This window comes from Homalodisca vitripennis, chromosome 4 (assembly GCF_021130785.1).
Source record: "Homalodisca vitripennis isolate AUS2020 chromosome 4, UT_GWSS_2.1, whole genome shotgun sequence".
NCBI lineage: Eukaryota > Metazoa > Arthropoda > Insecta > Hemiptera > Cicadellidae > Homalodisca > Homalodisca vitripennis.
The window spans coordinates 103,316,506-103,334,745 of record NC_060210.1 but is presented as its reverse complement, the minus strand read 5'-3'; positions in this window follow the sequence as shown (position 1 = coordinate 103,334,745).

Below are 18,240 nucleotides of genomic sequence, written 5' to 3'. Positions count from 1 at the left end.
TATATATATACATTAAATTGTATAAATGGCAATAGCCTTATTTAATTTCAATAAACATTGAATCGCAAAAAGTACTTGCTTCGCCGGGATATATATATAGGGTGAGTGGCTCTTTGTGTGACAAAATTTTTGGGGTTATAATGCAATGTAAATGTGATACAATGGTGGTTATAAAAAGTCTAACTCCAAAAATTAGGTCATTGATGTGTCATTGTTTACAAGAGCAGGAATTTTCAATTGTCATAATATGCAACACTGGGATCAACAAAACCCACACCGGACAAGGGAAAAATCCTTCAAACGCGTTTTAGAATTAATGTTTGGTGTGGAGTCTTAGGCGACCAATTGATTGACACTCACATATTTGATGGAACTGTAAATGGACAAACTACTTAGATTTTTTGCAACACGACCTGCCTAACCTTCTACGTGGTTTAAACTAGTCCCCGAAAATACCTCAAACTAGTGTTACAATACCTGTTAACTCATAGCCATTTCAATATGTTCCATTTTAATTCTACCATGTATCTATGTGTGTTTCGGACAGTTGTTGGACTTAAGATCCTACCTTATATATTGTTGATCCTCCCTTCCCCGACAATGTCTCAGACTAGTGTGATAACACCTGTTAACTCACAGCCACTTCAATATGTTCCACTTTAATTCTACCATGTATCTATGTGTGTTTCGGACAGTTGTTGGACTTAAGATCCTACCTTATATATTGTTGATCCTCCCTTCCCCGACAATGTCTCAGACTAGTGTGATAACACCTGTTAACTCACGGGCACTTCAATATGTTCCACTTTAATTCTACCATGTATACTGATCTATGTGTGTTTCGGACAGTTGTAGGACTTAAGATCCTACCTTATATATTGTTGATCCTCTCTTCCCCGACAATGCCTCAGACTAGTGTGACAACACCTGTTAACTCACGGGCACTTCAATATGTTCCAGTTTAATTCTACCATAAGTTTTTGAGACCATTGATGGCCATTAGGAGATATTTTTATCCCTGCACTCTATCCCCTCTCATTGAACTAGGTCTCGATGCTCGTTTTCTCACGACAAATACCTGGTGACTATTTGGACCAATGGACTAGACTAAAATCTCCTAAGGTTATTTTCTAAAATCAACGAAATTCGTTCCTCTATACTTCATTTTATCTTGTATTACAAGGACTCAATTTTCCAACCAAAGGCCAAAGTTCACTCATTACAAACGCTTCCTTCGATAATATTATCTTAGCGTAACTTCTGTCAGAGGTTAAAATTTGGAGATACTATTCTAAGCTCACTACACATTTCTTCCCACCCCTCCGCACTAGGCTATGATGCTCTTTCCTACACATCAGTAATCAACGATGTACCAATGCGTCATTTTTGTTGGAAAATAGGTCTAACGGTTTCATTAAATTTATAATCCTTCAGGTGTTAAGAATATACATAATCAGAATTTCCATATTAATTCTCGTTCATAAACCTCAAGATATTGCATTTCAATGTTTGATGAAAATTTTACACTGTTTGTTTTATATTTCACTGTTTAACCCACACTATTTCTTCATTGATGTACTACTGTGCCCTACCGGATAAGTTAGTATATCCTCTGATCCGTCTGATACTGAAGGTCATGATCTCTAAAATACATCAACTGGTAATGAAGACATATCAGACTCACCCTGAAGTCGTTGGTAGTGAAAGAATTCTTCTCCAATTTGTGCATGAATATCGAGGTCCATGAAATGCACTTTCTGGTAACTAAATGCCAAACTGAGTGTAGGGACGTTTCAACCTAGAGGCTCCTAGAAGTCATTAATAGATGTTGTGAGAAATCTCTTCTATCTTACTAAATCTAGTTCTTTCACGGCAGAGCCTGAACTTAGTGGCTCCCTATTAACGAGGTGTTGAGATCATCAGTCCTAATAATAGGCAGCGCGAGACGGTAAAACATAATAAAGTATTCCTGACAATATTTTTAAGGCAAACATTCCAAGAACAAAAGGATTAATTTGAGCTTAATCTATTTCTAAACGAGGCGAAACACAAACAAGTGATTTGGGGTTTTGGCAGCGCGAATATACTTGATCGTTTTAAACAACATGATTTCTATAATATATCCATATAAAGTTAACTGTCCAATCAACGAATCCTCCATACGAGGTATATCATACGCTTTCGGAGTATTTAGTCATTCCACCATGTAGTGGATATATTTTTATGAAACATTCATACACTGAGAATTAGTTTTATAATATAGCATCAAGGTTTCAATAGACTCTGCAAGGTTCAATGATGTGTTTCAATGGGAATTTTAATATCGTATATTTAAAATTAGGATTTTTAATATATAAAAATATATATAATACCTTATAATTAATACCAGCTTTTAAAAATGTTATTATAATTGAGTAAATTTAAATTTACTTTACTTTTTTCCTTTGGAAGTACAAGTATTAAAATCGATTTATTTGATTTTAAAAGCTAATTTATTTTTAATTTTTTCAACTAATTTTGTGTATTCCAATTATAAATCCATCGTACGTATGCCGTAATGGTGTACTGAAATATTTCTTGCCATCCAAAAGTACATCTCAGCAACATATTTCATCTTGTCACAGTTACCAAGTGTCTATGGGGTATGGTACGTTAATTTGAGAAACGTTACTTTCAAGACTCTATCATATCTTACTTTTCTAGAACAGATTTCACATTGCTTCTAATAGAAATTTTACCCAAATGAGTAACGTGTATGAATGACGGTGTATTAACTAGCATCTGTGAGGTTATGGTCGTTAAAATAAACATACATCTCAGAAATGCATTGACTCACGTTGCTGTCTTATAATTCTTAGAGGAACGTCATTTGTTAACCTGATTTAACTTGAGAACCTTCATAAAGCAACTCTTAGGTATAACATGGTGATTTTAAATATTCCAATATCAGAACTCGACCCTTTTTCGTTGCTCCAGATGAAATAGACATTGTATCTAAAAGTGACATGATTCGAACTTTCTGAACATTGATAGGTTCCCTACCATTAGTGATATTTTATGGTCATCGGAAGAAAACTTTATCTCGGCAACTGATTCTGTCTCGTTGCTCCATGTAATTTATCATTTAAATGACTCCTACATGAGTCTTATCTGGAACACTAATGTATAATAAGGAGCTTACCACAGCATTTCTGTCGTATGTTATAATAATTGTAAAACATTTAAATCTCCACACACAATCCCGTTCCGTTACTGCAAGATGGATATTACTTCAATTAGTCACGTCACTCTGACCATTAGCCTACTGTAAAACATTATACGTTTCCTATTATCTGTGAGGTAAGTTATGTTCACTGGAAAACTATATCTTGGCATCTTATTCGGTATCGGTGCTTCATGTCGTGATTCAAAGGCCTTCTACAAGAGTTTATTTTTCACCGATGTAGACTAGGAAAACCTGCGAGTCCCAACAATAACTGTATTAGTGATTTGGAAAATATCAAACTCCATAATCAATTTTGCCTCGGACGCTTTTTAAATGTTGCTTCCAAACAGACGTCATTCCGTAGCCAAACCCGAAACGTTATGTTTCATAGCAATCATGAGACAAGTTGTAGTAATTACAAGAAAACCATCTTCTGAAATTGCTTTGTCTAGCTTCTTCATATAGAAAACATTCAAAGTGATTTCGTTGAGATACTTGTCCACTCTATAAAAAGGGAACCGCCATAATTGGGACCAATATGGAGCAGCCTAATTTCTCAAAAAAAGGTTTCTCCAAATCGGTTCAGCTGTGTCGAAAAAACATTGGTGGACATTCATAAAAAAGGAAGAAAGAGACAGCTCAAATTGTATAAGGTCCTCTTTTTTGAAGTCGTTTTAAAATCGGCAATATTTCATATTAGCCCTTTTATTTTACAAGAAACAAAACCTAATTTTAAATGTCTCATAAAATATCATAGTGTCATTTTATATCGGTTTTTATCCATAGCTTTCTAAAATAATACCACTCACTACGATCTTTGTTTGGACAGAAACATAGAGACAAACAACAGAACCTCTATTAGAGACACTTTATTGATGTGGAGAAGCTGTTGTATTGTGTCTAACAGCAGTTAATGTTCTCACAATATTAATCGTTTTTGTGTTGTAAGTTCTTCAGCTCACATTAATTATTGTATAAAGTTCATACTACCTAGGTACATTTTTTAGTTAAGTTCATAACTACGGATTTTATTATATAGACGTACGTATTATTTATGATTAGATTCATCATTCGCAGGAAATTACACATTCACTTATACTTTATTGAAATATCTGTATAGCACTGACGGTACTTGTCGAGAAAAAGGAATTTAATTTAAACGGAATGTCCATAGAATAATGAAAATAAAATAATTCATTGCCCATAGGTGAAACTGTAACTGTCGTACAGTTAGTTCTTAGAATATAATGCAACTATATTTACCTATCACACTATAGTGATAAATTGATTACTGTATTAGGATTTTAAATACCCATGATGACGGATATACAAGAGACCGTATCATATTCACACAATACTGACTTCTCATATTTCACATTTGAAATTGTAGGTTTGTAATAAAACAAAAACTCATTATGGTCCAGCGACTCTGTTCCATTTGCAGAGTAAACAGGATGAATTAGAAATGTTATTGCCTTTTAAGGCAAGTGCTTACTTTTTAAATTCAGGAATCATTTGAGACTTCCTCGGCTATCTCGGATGGCGACAGTCAACTTAGGTTTTCGTGATAAGAGAGTGGAAGACCCATGCTAACAGGTTGAGGTCAAATTAAGAATATTTGATTTGATGTTAAAAATATCAAATGATGTAACAGGTAATATGTTACTACATCCTATTAAAACCATCGCTCCAGTAAATAACAGTTATACCAACATAAAAACTGAAAATTGTGACTTTAAAGTTTATTATAAGTATTAATATCTCGTTACTATACGCTGATATAACATTATTTACATAATGGCCACATTATTACGGATAATTTAAGCAACTTTATTTTGTAAATTCCCTGCTAAAAGAGTATCACCCGTAAAAAAAAAATTTTTTAATTTTAAACCCATTTGCTACCCTCTCATTTCTTTCTTTATCATAATTACAGTACGTGATGTTTCATTTATTTAATAAAGGAAATTACACTCATCATAATATTGAATTAGCTCTCGGTTCACTAGGTTTTATTTTATTTTTTCGTTCCACTTACAAGATGATTTTTATCTTAACATTACTGTACAACTTTTTTACTTTATACCTTGTTTGTCTCATGATGGGTTTTCCTTTCAAAATTATAATTGAAATAACAAATTCTTTCTTCATTTCTGATAACTTATACAAAAAACACTGTGTAAGCAATGCACCAATTTTCAATATTATCCTGAAACTCTATGTTTGTACATTATTTACATTTGTAAGAACACATTAGAACAAGCTTAGCCACTCAATGGAGCAATAATTGAATACATGTTTAACCACCGTATGTAACAGAGTGGTTACATCCAGTAGTTACGTGTGATACCATTAATAGGGTCAGCAAAACGTAATCGTGATGTCGTAAACAAACATTGTTCATCTGTATAACTTTGCATGTATTAATTCGTTATTAATATACCGGGATTTTAAATTAAATATTGTTTAAATATACTAGCAAATGTTATTGTAACATAATAAATTGATATAACGGAGTATCGAAGAACATAATAGAATATAATGACGAACAGACGGTCCACTTGACTTTGTGTTCCCACAATCTATAGGTTTCTTCCTTGGAGTAGGAAGAATCTACACACCGATGACTAACAGTACAAGTCTATGATTTCCTACAAAGAGTTATCGTACAGATAGACTGAGGGGTGACATTCTACAACCCATAGTAAACTATCTGTATGTTTTGTATCATGTTTAATTGTAACAAAGTAAGCGGGAAACGCTATTAACAATTGATACTTTGAATCTGAAAAATGATGAAAAACTTGATTATGGTTTACGACTCGTGATCACAAATGTAATTTATTCTATTGTGTAATGTACCAGTTTTATCTATGGGGAACCCCCCCCCCGGCCCAGCCATCATTTCCTCTCGGGACTGTTCGCATTACTACAAGAGGGAGCCTGTTTCAGCCAACAGACGGCTCCTGCAGTTTCAGGCTATCGGTTAGGCTACACCGAGGCTGTATTACCTTTCGTATAATTCTTGGTTTTCAGAACCCTCTCTACATAAGCAGAGGAAAGTATTCCAAGCCTGTCAGTCACAGAGCATTTCTCGAACATTGGTGTCCAGTGAGGATTATTGGCCAATGTCAATCTTAAGTGTCCTTCTTTGGTTTTCTCACTGTCCGCCGAAAACGGTAGTCGTCCTGCTCCACTTACTCATAGGGACTTTCCGAGCTTTCTTACTTACATATTTTAAACAAATACTCTCGGAAGTTGCCGTGACCGATGAGGAGATGGTTCAGGTAGAAATGTCCTTCCTGTATTGTAGTTTCAGCCATTTTATCAGGTCTATAATCAACCTAACCGACCAACGTCCTCTGCTCTCTAGCAGCTATCGGTCCTTCGAGGTGTGTTCTCGAGCCTCGGTGCAAGTTACCACATCTTTTCCTTCGTATGCCCGCTTCCTTTACAAATCGAGCAGGTCGATTGGGATCGCTTCCGACACCACGATGACGGCCGGTTTCGAGACAGATCAAAACGTACTCGCGATCATACACACTTTACTTGGAGCTTCTGCCCATAAGTCGCACCCGTGCAGGTGGATGGAGTGCGTGACCTACATGAGCAAATTATTCTTCTATTCTTTTATTCTTCAGTCTGATCAAAGAGAATGTACATTCTTTACTTTCACCGAAACACCGTCGGGGCCAGGTACCTTACGTCTCCATATCTGTCCGACGGCCCGGGACAGCTTCGCATTAGTGAAGAAGGGAATCTGCCTCGGATCAACTGGAAGGTCCTAGTATTTGCTGACCGGATGGGTTGTGGAAATAAGGCATCCACTATGTTGTCCATAATGAAGGAGCTCATAATTGGGCCGGCTGACTCCTCTACGGTGCTCTCAGGAACTATGCATCCCCTCCACCGTCCGCAAATTACCCTCCACCTCTGACTGAAGCGGTGATGTGTGATATCCTCGTTCCACCAATACAGTGGAGCTCTCTCGTATTTCATGTCTCTCTTTTTCGGCTTCACGATAAGCTCCATCGCAGGGTTTACAGTATCACAGTAAGTCCTTTCCCCTAACGATTACGTCAGTTTCTTCAATTAGCTTAGCGGTGTTCCCACCTTAGGTTGCTGGAGTTGACCATATTACAACTTATGATTCTTTAGCACGATAATTAACATGATATACTGGTCATCAGATCCAGTAAAGCCCCACAAAATATTCCAGCCCTTGATTTTTCGGTAGAAATTTTTCACTGCGAAAGTAATATCCTGGATGCTAGAGACGATCGATGGAGTAGGAGAGTCTTCCCCCAATTCACAACAACCACACCAACGCGTGAAGCAATCTCTGAGGGACCTCCAGTGTCAGTTACTTGCATTCCCCATTACACTGCATCATTATCAACGACGACTAATACTACCGAGGGGGTAAATTTCGTCCACCAGGTTGTCCAGCTTGCCCTTTACCACGACCACATTTTCACTGGGCGTGAAAATAGCAGCTGATGAGACTGACCTCATCTATTATGACAGAATGGCACGCGCTCCCACCCGTTTCATCTTCGTGCTAAAGACGAGCATCGATAAACCAGGCGTCATGGACCTACTCTTGTCCGCAACCGCACTACTTTCTTCAATGACCTTTGGAGAGGCGTTGGGCAAGCCATCCTTCCTATTTCTGCATTCCTGCTCATCAGGAAGAAGGCTTTGATTCACCACCGTCCTTCCTTGTTTCAAACCTGTAACCTATTTTCTTTTTATCTCAGCATTCCATGCGGTGTAAAATCATATATTGGAGCTATTGAGACCTTCTTCACGGATTTCATAGGGCATTTTCACTTGGATGCTGAAAAAGATCTACACATTACAGAAGTTAAATATAGAAATTTAATTTTAAGAATTTAAATATTTGTTTATGGCAACTATTGTGCTCCATAAGGTCCGGAACGTGCTAAAAATTCAGTGAAAATATGCACATCAAGGGGTGTTTACGGATGAATAATCATAGAGTATAGAAATTTGTGAATAAAAACAGCAATAAAGAGTACTGTAATGCATTTCTCTATTTTGCTAAATTCCTTAAAAATTCGAATTTAGGAGCCACGAGCTATAACCTATTGTTTCTTGAAATCGATAAAGATATTTCCCCAAAGAAATTAATTTATTGTCAGCCGCACTAGTTTTGAAGGAATTCGAATGAGATGGTATGAAAAGGGTTAAAAATGTGAAATGGTATTTTTGGCATACTTTCCGTGGTTTTACAAATTAATAATCAACTAGTATCATACACTAAATAATTAAGTACTATTGAATTAATTAACAACATACAAAACAACTGTCCAATCAATTACTAAACAGTTACATCAAAAATGTTTTATAATAATATAAATCAAATCTATAATATCGTACAAATAAAATTGTATAATATCGTATCAAATCTCATGGTAGATGTTGGTTCTTAACTTTCGCTAAGTGGAATAACAACGAGAAAAACGTAAGTTACAATAAGAGAGGATTGTTTCTGTTACTTAGGCGGAATATCAATCACCTAGTAACGCCCGGGGTGACGGTTTATATTCATGGCAAGTTCTAGGGATATTGGATTTCAGTCAGTGCGAACCTAATGGCTTTACCTCGCTACAAGTCAGACAGCGGTTTGTGTTACTTAGACGTTGTGGTTTATTATTTAGTTTTCTTGTCACCTGTTTCACAAAATGTAATCTTTTTTGTAATTTATAATAAATTATTCACGCTAACGTGATATAACTTTTTGATAAAAGAATATGCATTTTTTATAATAAATTAATTATAAATATTTGGTTATATTTACAAATTAAAATTAATGTTTGACCAAACAGCATTAGAAGTGAAGAGAACTTCTTGAGAAGTACTTTTCGCTGTCATTCATTACAATAAATCCACTATTCATAATTAGTTATTTAATTTGCTACAAAAAGGTCAAGTCTCTTTTCATCCTATCTCCAAAGGATAAGCCACAAAGTATCCTCAAAGTTAATATTTTGGTTAAATTAGGAAATTTAAAGAAGCTGCGGGCTTATTTTAATTACCTAGACTTAACCTATCACCAAATCTTTCTTATTCAAAAATTTTGTTAACACCCAACTTGGGGGCGTTCGATTCATCACACTTCTACAGTACTTTCATATGTACTATCAAAAACATTTCTGTTATTATTATCTTTGTTACGGTTGTGTGTAATACCTAAATAGTCCGTATACTACTGCAAAGATTTCTTTTCCAACCCAATGGTAGATGGAGAATATGCGCAACATCGAAATATCCTTGTCAGAGTTTTTGTTATTAAAATTATCTATGAAAATTCAGTTAATTATAACTGAATTTAATGCCTAAATATCCATTAATACGGTCACTATACTTGAAAGGAATCACCAAAATGAGCCCATAAATGAAACATATTCGTAAAGTTTTTAAGTTTATAGTTTCTTCTGAACTTGTGAAACAATTCAGCCGCGTTCGATGAACTGAAAAACGCTTTCGAAGTTGTAGACTTGCCTAATATCTTTTTAATGCCGGAAAGTTTTGGAGTCGGTTCCATGAATTCCAGCCTACAACATACAGTACCTGTAAAATACTCCAGCAAAAATGTGGTATATTTGCAGATATACTTTAAGATATTTATGACTTATGAAATTCATTTTTGTTTGTTTTCCTAACCTACATTCACCAGGATTTTTAGTAGGTATTTAAGTGGTGGATCCATTCGTATTAAAAGTGATCTCCATACTTAGCCCAACCCTTAAACGTTTAGAAACATGTCTTGTACTAATACTTGGACCGCATTCAACAGCAGCAACAATGTTTTTCTCAACAATAACATCGTGATGGCAAGAGCGGTCATACCATTACCCGATGGGTCATTACCCATTGAATGAAGTTAATGTACTTCTAAAGAAGGCATGAGAGAGATTTGAATAAGAGTCTCGATCTCCTTTGTAGACGGAAGGATAGACACAGTTTTTCGTACTCGAGCTTGTCAACATAGATTTTATAACATAATTGCAATGAGAATAAGTAGTTCAACCCATGGCAGAAGTAACTAATCCTTGCTATTACTTCTTGTATGTTAAACAAGTTCACTTCTGAAACTTTTAGTGTTTTGGTATTTCTACCAAGGGTACATCTTCCAAGAAAACAAACACAACAAAGTTTCACTGAAGTATTGTTAGTAGGTCGACAAACTCCATGAGACAAGATGTCTTGTTTGCTGATAGTGGAAAAGTTCTTCTGATCAATATTTAACTTTGAAAGTTAACACAATGACACTCAGAAAAGAGCAACAAACTTTTCTGCTGTTGATCGTAGATAGAATGATACACGGAATGTTATGAAGAAATGCCTTATTTTCCATCTTATAAAGCTTTCATATGTGTAACACAATTTACCGATAATCAGTAATATACACTAAACTCCTTGTTCCCAGTAACTATTGTTTGCTGAAATGCAAACGTATAAAACAACGATGATTTGAAGTAAGGATTTAGTTTCTAAAAATTCTTTAAAATATACAAGTTTTTTAATGCTTAAATTTTTTAGAAGTCTTTGTATATTATTTGCTCCTAAGATATAAACACAATACCGAAATTTCTCATAGTACAATGAGAGTAAAAAAAGTATATAATGGACGAAAAACTATTTAATGGACTGAAATAATCAATCATTCATCATTGCAAAGCGCAATATCTCATTCATCTTCCCTCTGGCAAGTAAGAGATCCAATCCAGTGAGCTATTGCATATTGCATTCAATACATATACACACACACACACACACATATATATATATATATATATATATATATATATATATATACATATATATATAAGTATATATATATATAAGTATATGTAAGTATATATATATATTATATATATATATATATATATATTTGAAAATATATATATATATATATACTCAAAATTTCTGTGTATGCGTATGCGGCTTTTGAAAAACATTTTATAGTTGAGAAAGCTACAAATGTTGAACTACGCAAGACACAGAGAGGACCAAAAATATCACTTATACGTTTCGAAGAATGTAACCTACTCTTTTCTTCAGATGCCATAACCCCTAAAACATAAGCCCAACAAAATAGTTATGATAAAACATAAAATATAATCATGGCAAATGTACGAATAATGTTTTTCTTTCAAATCATTAAACGTCAATAATAAACTTTGACATAGATGGTAGTCGCTTAACAAAGTTATTGCAACCAAGTAATAAAGAAAGAAAACTAGAGAGTTTAAGATTATTAGTTAAACTTGACGGGAGACTGTCTTACTTAGATCATTAGATCTGCCACGTCCCCGGTAACGATTATGTCACTGTCTTCTGTTGCCGCAGAATGAAATGTGTCAGTAATGCGCGTTTTGTGATTAATTACTCTTCTAAACAAAGTACTGTTTTATATTTATTCTTCAGCTTAGATTATCCATAAATTTGACTTCAACACGGGATATGGATAGAGTTAAATCGATTGAATAGATTTATAATACCTAAATCTCTTTAATATACTTTACATCTCAATTATATATAATTTGTAATTTTATATTTCACTAGCAGTTACCGGCGGCTTCGCACGCAATTTTGTACGCTATGCACGTGTACTCGTATTACAACTTCTGGTTCGAGTGAATTATTTTTCCAAAGCCAGTGTTTAGTTTGTCTTGTTGCCACGAAGAAGAAAACCTTCCAAAATATGTTTGTTTATGGCCATTGTAATTTATTTTTAGTATTTTTGTGATATAGTTGATTTTGCCTTGTGTTTCCTATCAATAAAATCTCTTATACATACAGAGGTTTGAAAAGCATACTTAAAAACGACTAAAATGGGTTTTATAACGGTCTTTGAGTTGTTAAAATATACAGTTAATAGTACATTTATAGTGATACTTTTACTTTATCTTATTTGGAATTTATGTGCTCAACAGCGGTTGCAGAAAAGGTTGAAATAAGAAGTGTTATTATTAAGATTTCTCTATCCTTTTTCACTACAAAAAATGCAAATAAATAGAGGATAAATTATTTACGCATATGGTATTAATTAAACATAAAGCAATATTATACAGTATAGAACAGGTGATTATATTTAACAGGGTCTTTCAATTAATAATATTTTATTGCTGTAGTGCAGATTTAGAAACCAAGAAGGGATTTTTCTCAAGTTCTGAATGCAGTAAGGCGTAGTCTGGAAGGATCTTCAAATAATGGATAGGCCAGTAAATCCAAATATGTAAATATTGGCTCCTAGGTTATAGGAATACGTTATACCGAAGACCCCTAAGAATCTTCATGTAATATTTCAGTACAATCGGCTGAACAGTTTACGCATGAAAGCGTAACAAAAAAACTCGTTCTTGCATTTACACTGAAGTATTAGTTACAATAATGTAGATACAAAGATTATAATTTCTTGCAACTAGAGGACATAATTGACCGACTGCTTTACGATACAACCTTGAGTCAAAACAATGTAATTTTTTCTCTTTTTCGAAGTCTTTTACATAATTGCAGACAAATTAATTGTGTTATTACCATTTATGCCAGGGATGCAAAAGGTTTTTAATTTCATTTATAGGTTTACAACTAAACCATGAGAAAAGTTGGTTAATCAAAAGTGTTTTGGTTATATTGATTTCTAAACATTGTAAGTAGATAAAATATTTCATAAGCATGATTAATAAGAGTGTATTATATATTTTAGAACTAGTAACAAATTTTAATTACTATTCGTACAAAATTGATCATTATAGTGTTATTTTAATCAGTAACGTAATTACATAATGTAAATATGTTTATGGAATAGATCTAATAAAACGGTGAACCCGTGTACTCTAGGTTTAATTTCCAGGTTGGTGGTACTACCAATAATTTATTATAAACGTACCATTACGTTCATTTTTGTCTACTGTACATACCTCCAAAAATCAATATTATTATTTATTTAACTCATAAATACAATAATTTGAAGGTCACCTTAAAAGTATACGTGTATTTTTTTATTCATTTTATATAATTGGGTTTATGAAGTGTATTCCAAAGTATTTAAGTTAGTATTTATCGCACTAAAATATCAAATACTATTGAAGTCATCAAATAACGTTATATTAATTTTTGGAAAAATATTCAATTTAAATATTAATGGGTTTATATATTTCAACAAACTATGGTACAACAAAACGCGGTTTTTTGAAAAATAAGAAGAAGAGACGCGTTGGTTGATTGGTTTCAAAATAAAGTAGACGATCGCTCAGAAAGTTGGGCAGTTTGGCGCGTCGCATCGTAGCCAGTCGATGACATGAAACTAGAACAGTTGGAGATTATGGCAGGTCATTCACCTTTCATAATTATTTTATGGAGATTACTGGATTCAAAACATAATTTTGTTTTATAAAGGGAGAGTGTTTGAAAGTTAAATTTAATTAAAAACAATGCGGATGTGGAGACCTCTACTGCCAATTGTTTGGCTGACTCTGTTATTAAACTATTTAAGTAGCTCATAGTAAATTTGTAATATTAAAACGCAATTACTTGTCAAGAAGTATTATTGGAAACTTTTACAAGTTTTATACCCTCTCTATCCTATATAATAAATAACTTTCTATGATATTCATGAACATGAATAACCTAAGTAGACGACAAATTAATCTAAACTCCGCGACCAGAGACTCCCCTCCCTTAGAGCAACATCAAACATGACTTTATTTTTATTGGAATAAATTTACTCTCACAAGAGGAGTGTCATTACTAAAACTCAGTTTTTTTATATTTTTGCATATCTTTTCTTCGACTCATTTATTTGCCCGCCTAGCCTGGCAACTAAGTTTTTGCCTCTTCTACAGACCATTTCAGGATCAAAATAAATCAAACCATTTGTTTTTTACTCTAATATATATTTCTCAACTAATTTTTAGCTTATAAAGTGACTATGAATAATTAATTACAATGACCACTACAAAATGAATGGCAATACCAGTAGGACTAAATATCACCAGTCCGTTAGACATTGGAACAAAAACTCAAGAACTAAGAATATAATTCTGAATACTGTGAATGGCCAGAATAATGTCTCACCAAGCGTTGAGGCTATGACACTTGGGCTGTTCCTTAGTTATCTAGAGATTTCAATGAACCTTTCAATAGTTATCAAAGATTCAAACAAATCTAATCTTTTGGCAAACATTGATTTTGAATTACCTAATAACCTTTTTTCAACTTTAGCCTCAAAATATCAGTTATCGAGTGGATTAAAATCTCACCGACAAAGAAAAAGACAGAACACTGCAAAAACTATGCAACTAAACTAACTAAAATCACTGCAACTTTTTTGACAGATAAAAGTTTTCCCGCCAAAAGTTAGTTTCCTCCGCCTTTAGAGTCTAATCAGAAAAAGATTGTCATCGTCAGCAAAACGCTTAACTCAATGTGCACAAACATATTTTCTACAATCCTTATCAAATGAACACATTAGTCATTAGACAAAACAAAAAATTAAAGATTTGCACTGTATTGTATATTATGACCTATAAGATCCTCCACTGTTATAAACCTTCTTCTGTACCATAACACTTCTCAACTATAATGCAAATATTTCCAAACTTTGCCATAGTTTTGGGGCTGTATATGGTGTGCTTTTATTTCAAATTTTATGAACCAAATTGACCCACTAATCTGTAAATGTGTAATTATTATTAAATATTTTGCATTGTAACGATAAAATATCTTAATTGATTTTAATGATTATAGTTATATATATATATATCTGAAAACACAAATATACCAAATTTGGACCCGGATGTAGTAGATTGCCTTGAAATGTTCCCAATGTTTGGTCGCTAAGTCAAGTCAAATGTTTGTTTCAAAATAATTGTCTTATTACGTTTATGAATTCTTTAATATTCAAGCGATGAAGTTCAAAAAGTTTGAGATTTTTTCAGAATGATGAACAAAAAATATCGGGAAAACTAAACAGCATATGGACTGGACTTTATATATTTTTAAACTCTAAATACAAAATTTTGAGCCGTATGTAGTGAAATTGCCTTGAAATGTATCCAATGTTTGATCGCAGTCATGAGAAATGTTTGTGTGACTATGCTTTTTAGAGTTTCTTATTACGTTTATGACTTCTTTAATATTCGAGCGATAAAGTTCAAAAAGTTAGATTTTTTCAGAATTATCATAAAAATATCGGGAAAAACTAAACAGCACATGGATGCGAACAGATTTCTAAGTAAAACAATTTTGTTCTTATGAAGGTAAAACAGAGATAGCCGTCATAATAACCAGGTCGTAAAAGCGTTCACTTGGTATAATTGACATTCCTTCTGCGTTGTTTAAACATCGAATACTGATATTGCAGGAAAAGATGTTATTAACAGAAATTATTATTCTTAGAAAGAGTTAGTTATATAGATATTTTTAAATGAAATTGAATGCTATATTATTGAAATGTGAACAATGCTACCTGCAATGTTATAGAAAACAACAAAATTGGTTTTACAACAATGAAAATGGCTTAAAATGTTTGATTATACTTGTATTTGGTGTATGGGATGCGTTTCATGATTACTTTTGTTCCTTAGACGACCAGGATTTCGTTTAGACGACGTTGCTATTTTAACATTACAAGTTGGTTTTACCGCTTACCCCCGAATGTGTTTCTAGGAGTAAAACTTCCGCCCATATAATTTAGTGTAATATAGTCATCGTAATAGTTCTAACTTAGTTTGCTTTTCTATTCGTTATACCACGGTTTTCTGAATACAGAACTTAAAGTAACATTGAAGAATAATATAACTCTAAGGTCATGGCAGAAATACAAATAGAACGAAGCTTGACAAGTAACGAGGCATTATAAATACGGGATGAAAATAGTGTATATCACTGAAAACAAGGATTTCAACCAACAAAAGTAATCGTACGACAATATTCGCCATTTTCACAGGAGTCCTGATGTCAGAAGCAGACCCTTTCCAGCTGTCCTGCAGTATCTGCATGAACTCACTTAGCAATTTGCTTGTTGTATTTTACATTGAAAACATGACGATCTTTAAATATTATTTTTAAATAATAAACATGGCTTTGCTTATTTATAAATAAAATGTAATTAGTTGTAAACTTTGTCCACTTTTTAATAAATTTTACAGTAATTTTCCCCTCTCGATTTTTGGAGTAAAATATTTTGTAATTTTTTATTGAAAAGATTTTAAAACTAACTAACTGATGTTCGCTACTAGTAAAACAAAGCAATTAAATCTTTACATTCTACAGTTTTAAATTATATTTTCTGAAAACTTAGGATTTGAAGCAGTGGCAGTTGCTAGTTTCTAGCATTTTTTCTAAAGAATTGTGAATGTCAACTTTTTATTTTAAATGACAAGTTATAATTTGTCAAAAAATTATAACTTGCCACTTTAAGTCGATTTAAATTTAATATTTCTGGAGACTCAGACCCATTAAAGGTTATCCATACGTTCTCAAAATGTAATGTAGAATACAATGTTAGCAATAAAGTTTGAGAAAGATGTCTAAATTTCATCCATTAATTAGGTATTAGAGTCACATTTATGTTGTATTATCATCCACAAACGTTTAAACACTAGGTTAAAGCAACCCTGTATATACTATCTACTATGAATGGTTTTTGATGTACCATTTAAATAATCGTTGGGAGTACATTTTAAAAGCTGGACTGAACTGAGCTCAACAAGATATTTTTTCTAGTAATTGGTAGTTTGTGACGTGTACTTTTCTGTTTTACCTGAGCAATTGTTATGTAGAACTGATCACTCTACATAACGAAATTTTACATCCAAATGAAGAAGCGCGCATTCATTGTTGCTGCAATAACAGAACGGTCACTGATTAGACGCCAATCAGCTGTTCAAATAAAGGAGTTAGGCTAAGGTGAGCCATTACCATGCCATTGATATTTTGTCGCTTGCGTATGTCAGTTAGTAAAATTTCAGTATAATAATTTTGTCTTTACATAATTAAATATCTACGGTAAACTAAGCCTTGGGCCTCGTAGTAAGATTGTCAAGTCCTGTCGATAAACGTAGGAAATTAATACGTTATCTGTAATAAATTAATACTAATCTAGTCTTTTAATAGTTCACGGAGATAAATAGTTGTAAATACGTGTTCATAGTGTCAAATACTGTAACCACAAATTGTTTTTGTAAATTGTACATGATTAGGCCGAGATATTATCTCGTAACAATTGCATCGTCTCTCATATATTTCCTTACTAAACTTGTTAACTGTTCTATAAATAATTGAATCGGTAACTTTATGTCCTAATGTTTGTATATTATTTAGTTTTACTCAGAATAATGTAAAGGCAGTTGTCATGAAATTTATACCTACCATTGCCGTGAAAGTGCATACATTAATGCATTATGTTAATACTTCAATACACTTTACTATAATTATTGTAATTAATTAGTTTAAGTAAGAACAAACGTAATTAATTTTTTCTGTGTCAGAATAATTATGCTTTGTGTTTAAGACCAATATTGTATATCATTGTAATTGGCAGATTCTGCGCTTTTTAATGTACTTATGTTTATACATTAAACGTTTCTTTACATTTTACTGGCCGCTGTAAGCTAAATACGAGTATGTTAGACACACCAACAATAGTGACAGATGTTGCTGTTTTAGTCAGCTGGTTTCTTTTAAGTTAAGTTTGACATTGTTTTCATGATTGAATATAAGTAGTTTTACTGATTTCAATGAGCCGCAGAAAATGAATAAAACTGACTTTATGAAATTAAAGTTTCAATATTGGATTGCACGGACGATACAATCGACGGCTCGTGTGTGTGTTTCGTGCCCGCCCAGTTGGTGAGTAGACTTTACACTACTTATTCCATCGTGCTCCCCTGGGAGGTCGGACTAACTCCGTCAATGTCATTGTGGAGCCTCTACCTATCGGACTAGGCCTGAATAACTGCATCAGGGTGGATCCAGTTCCGACTTTGACAAATGGGACT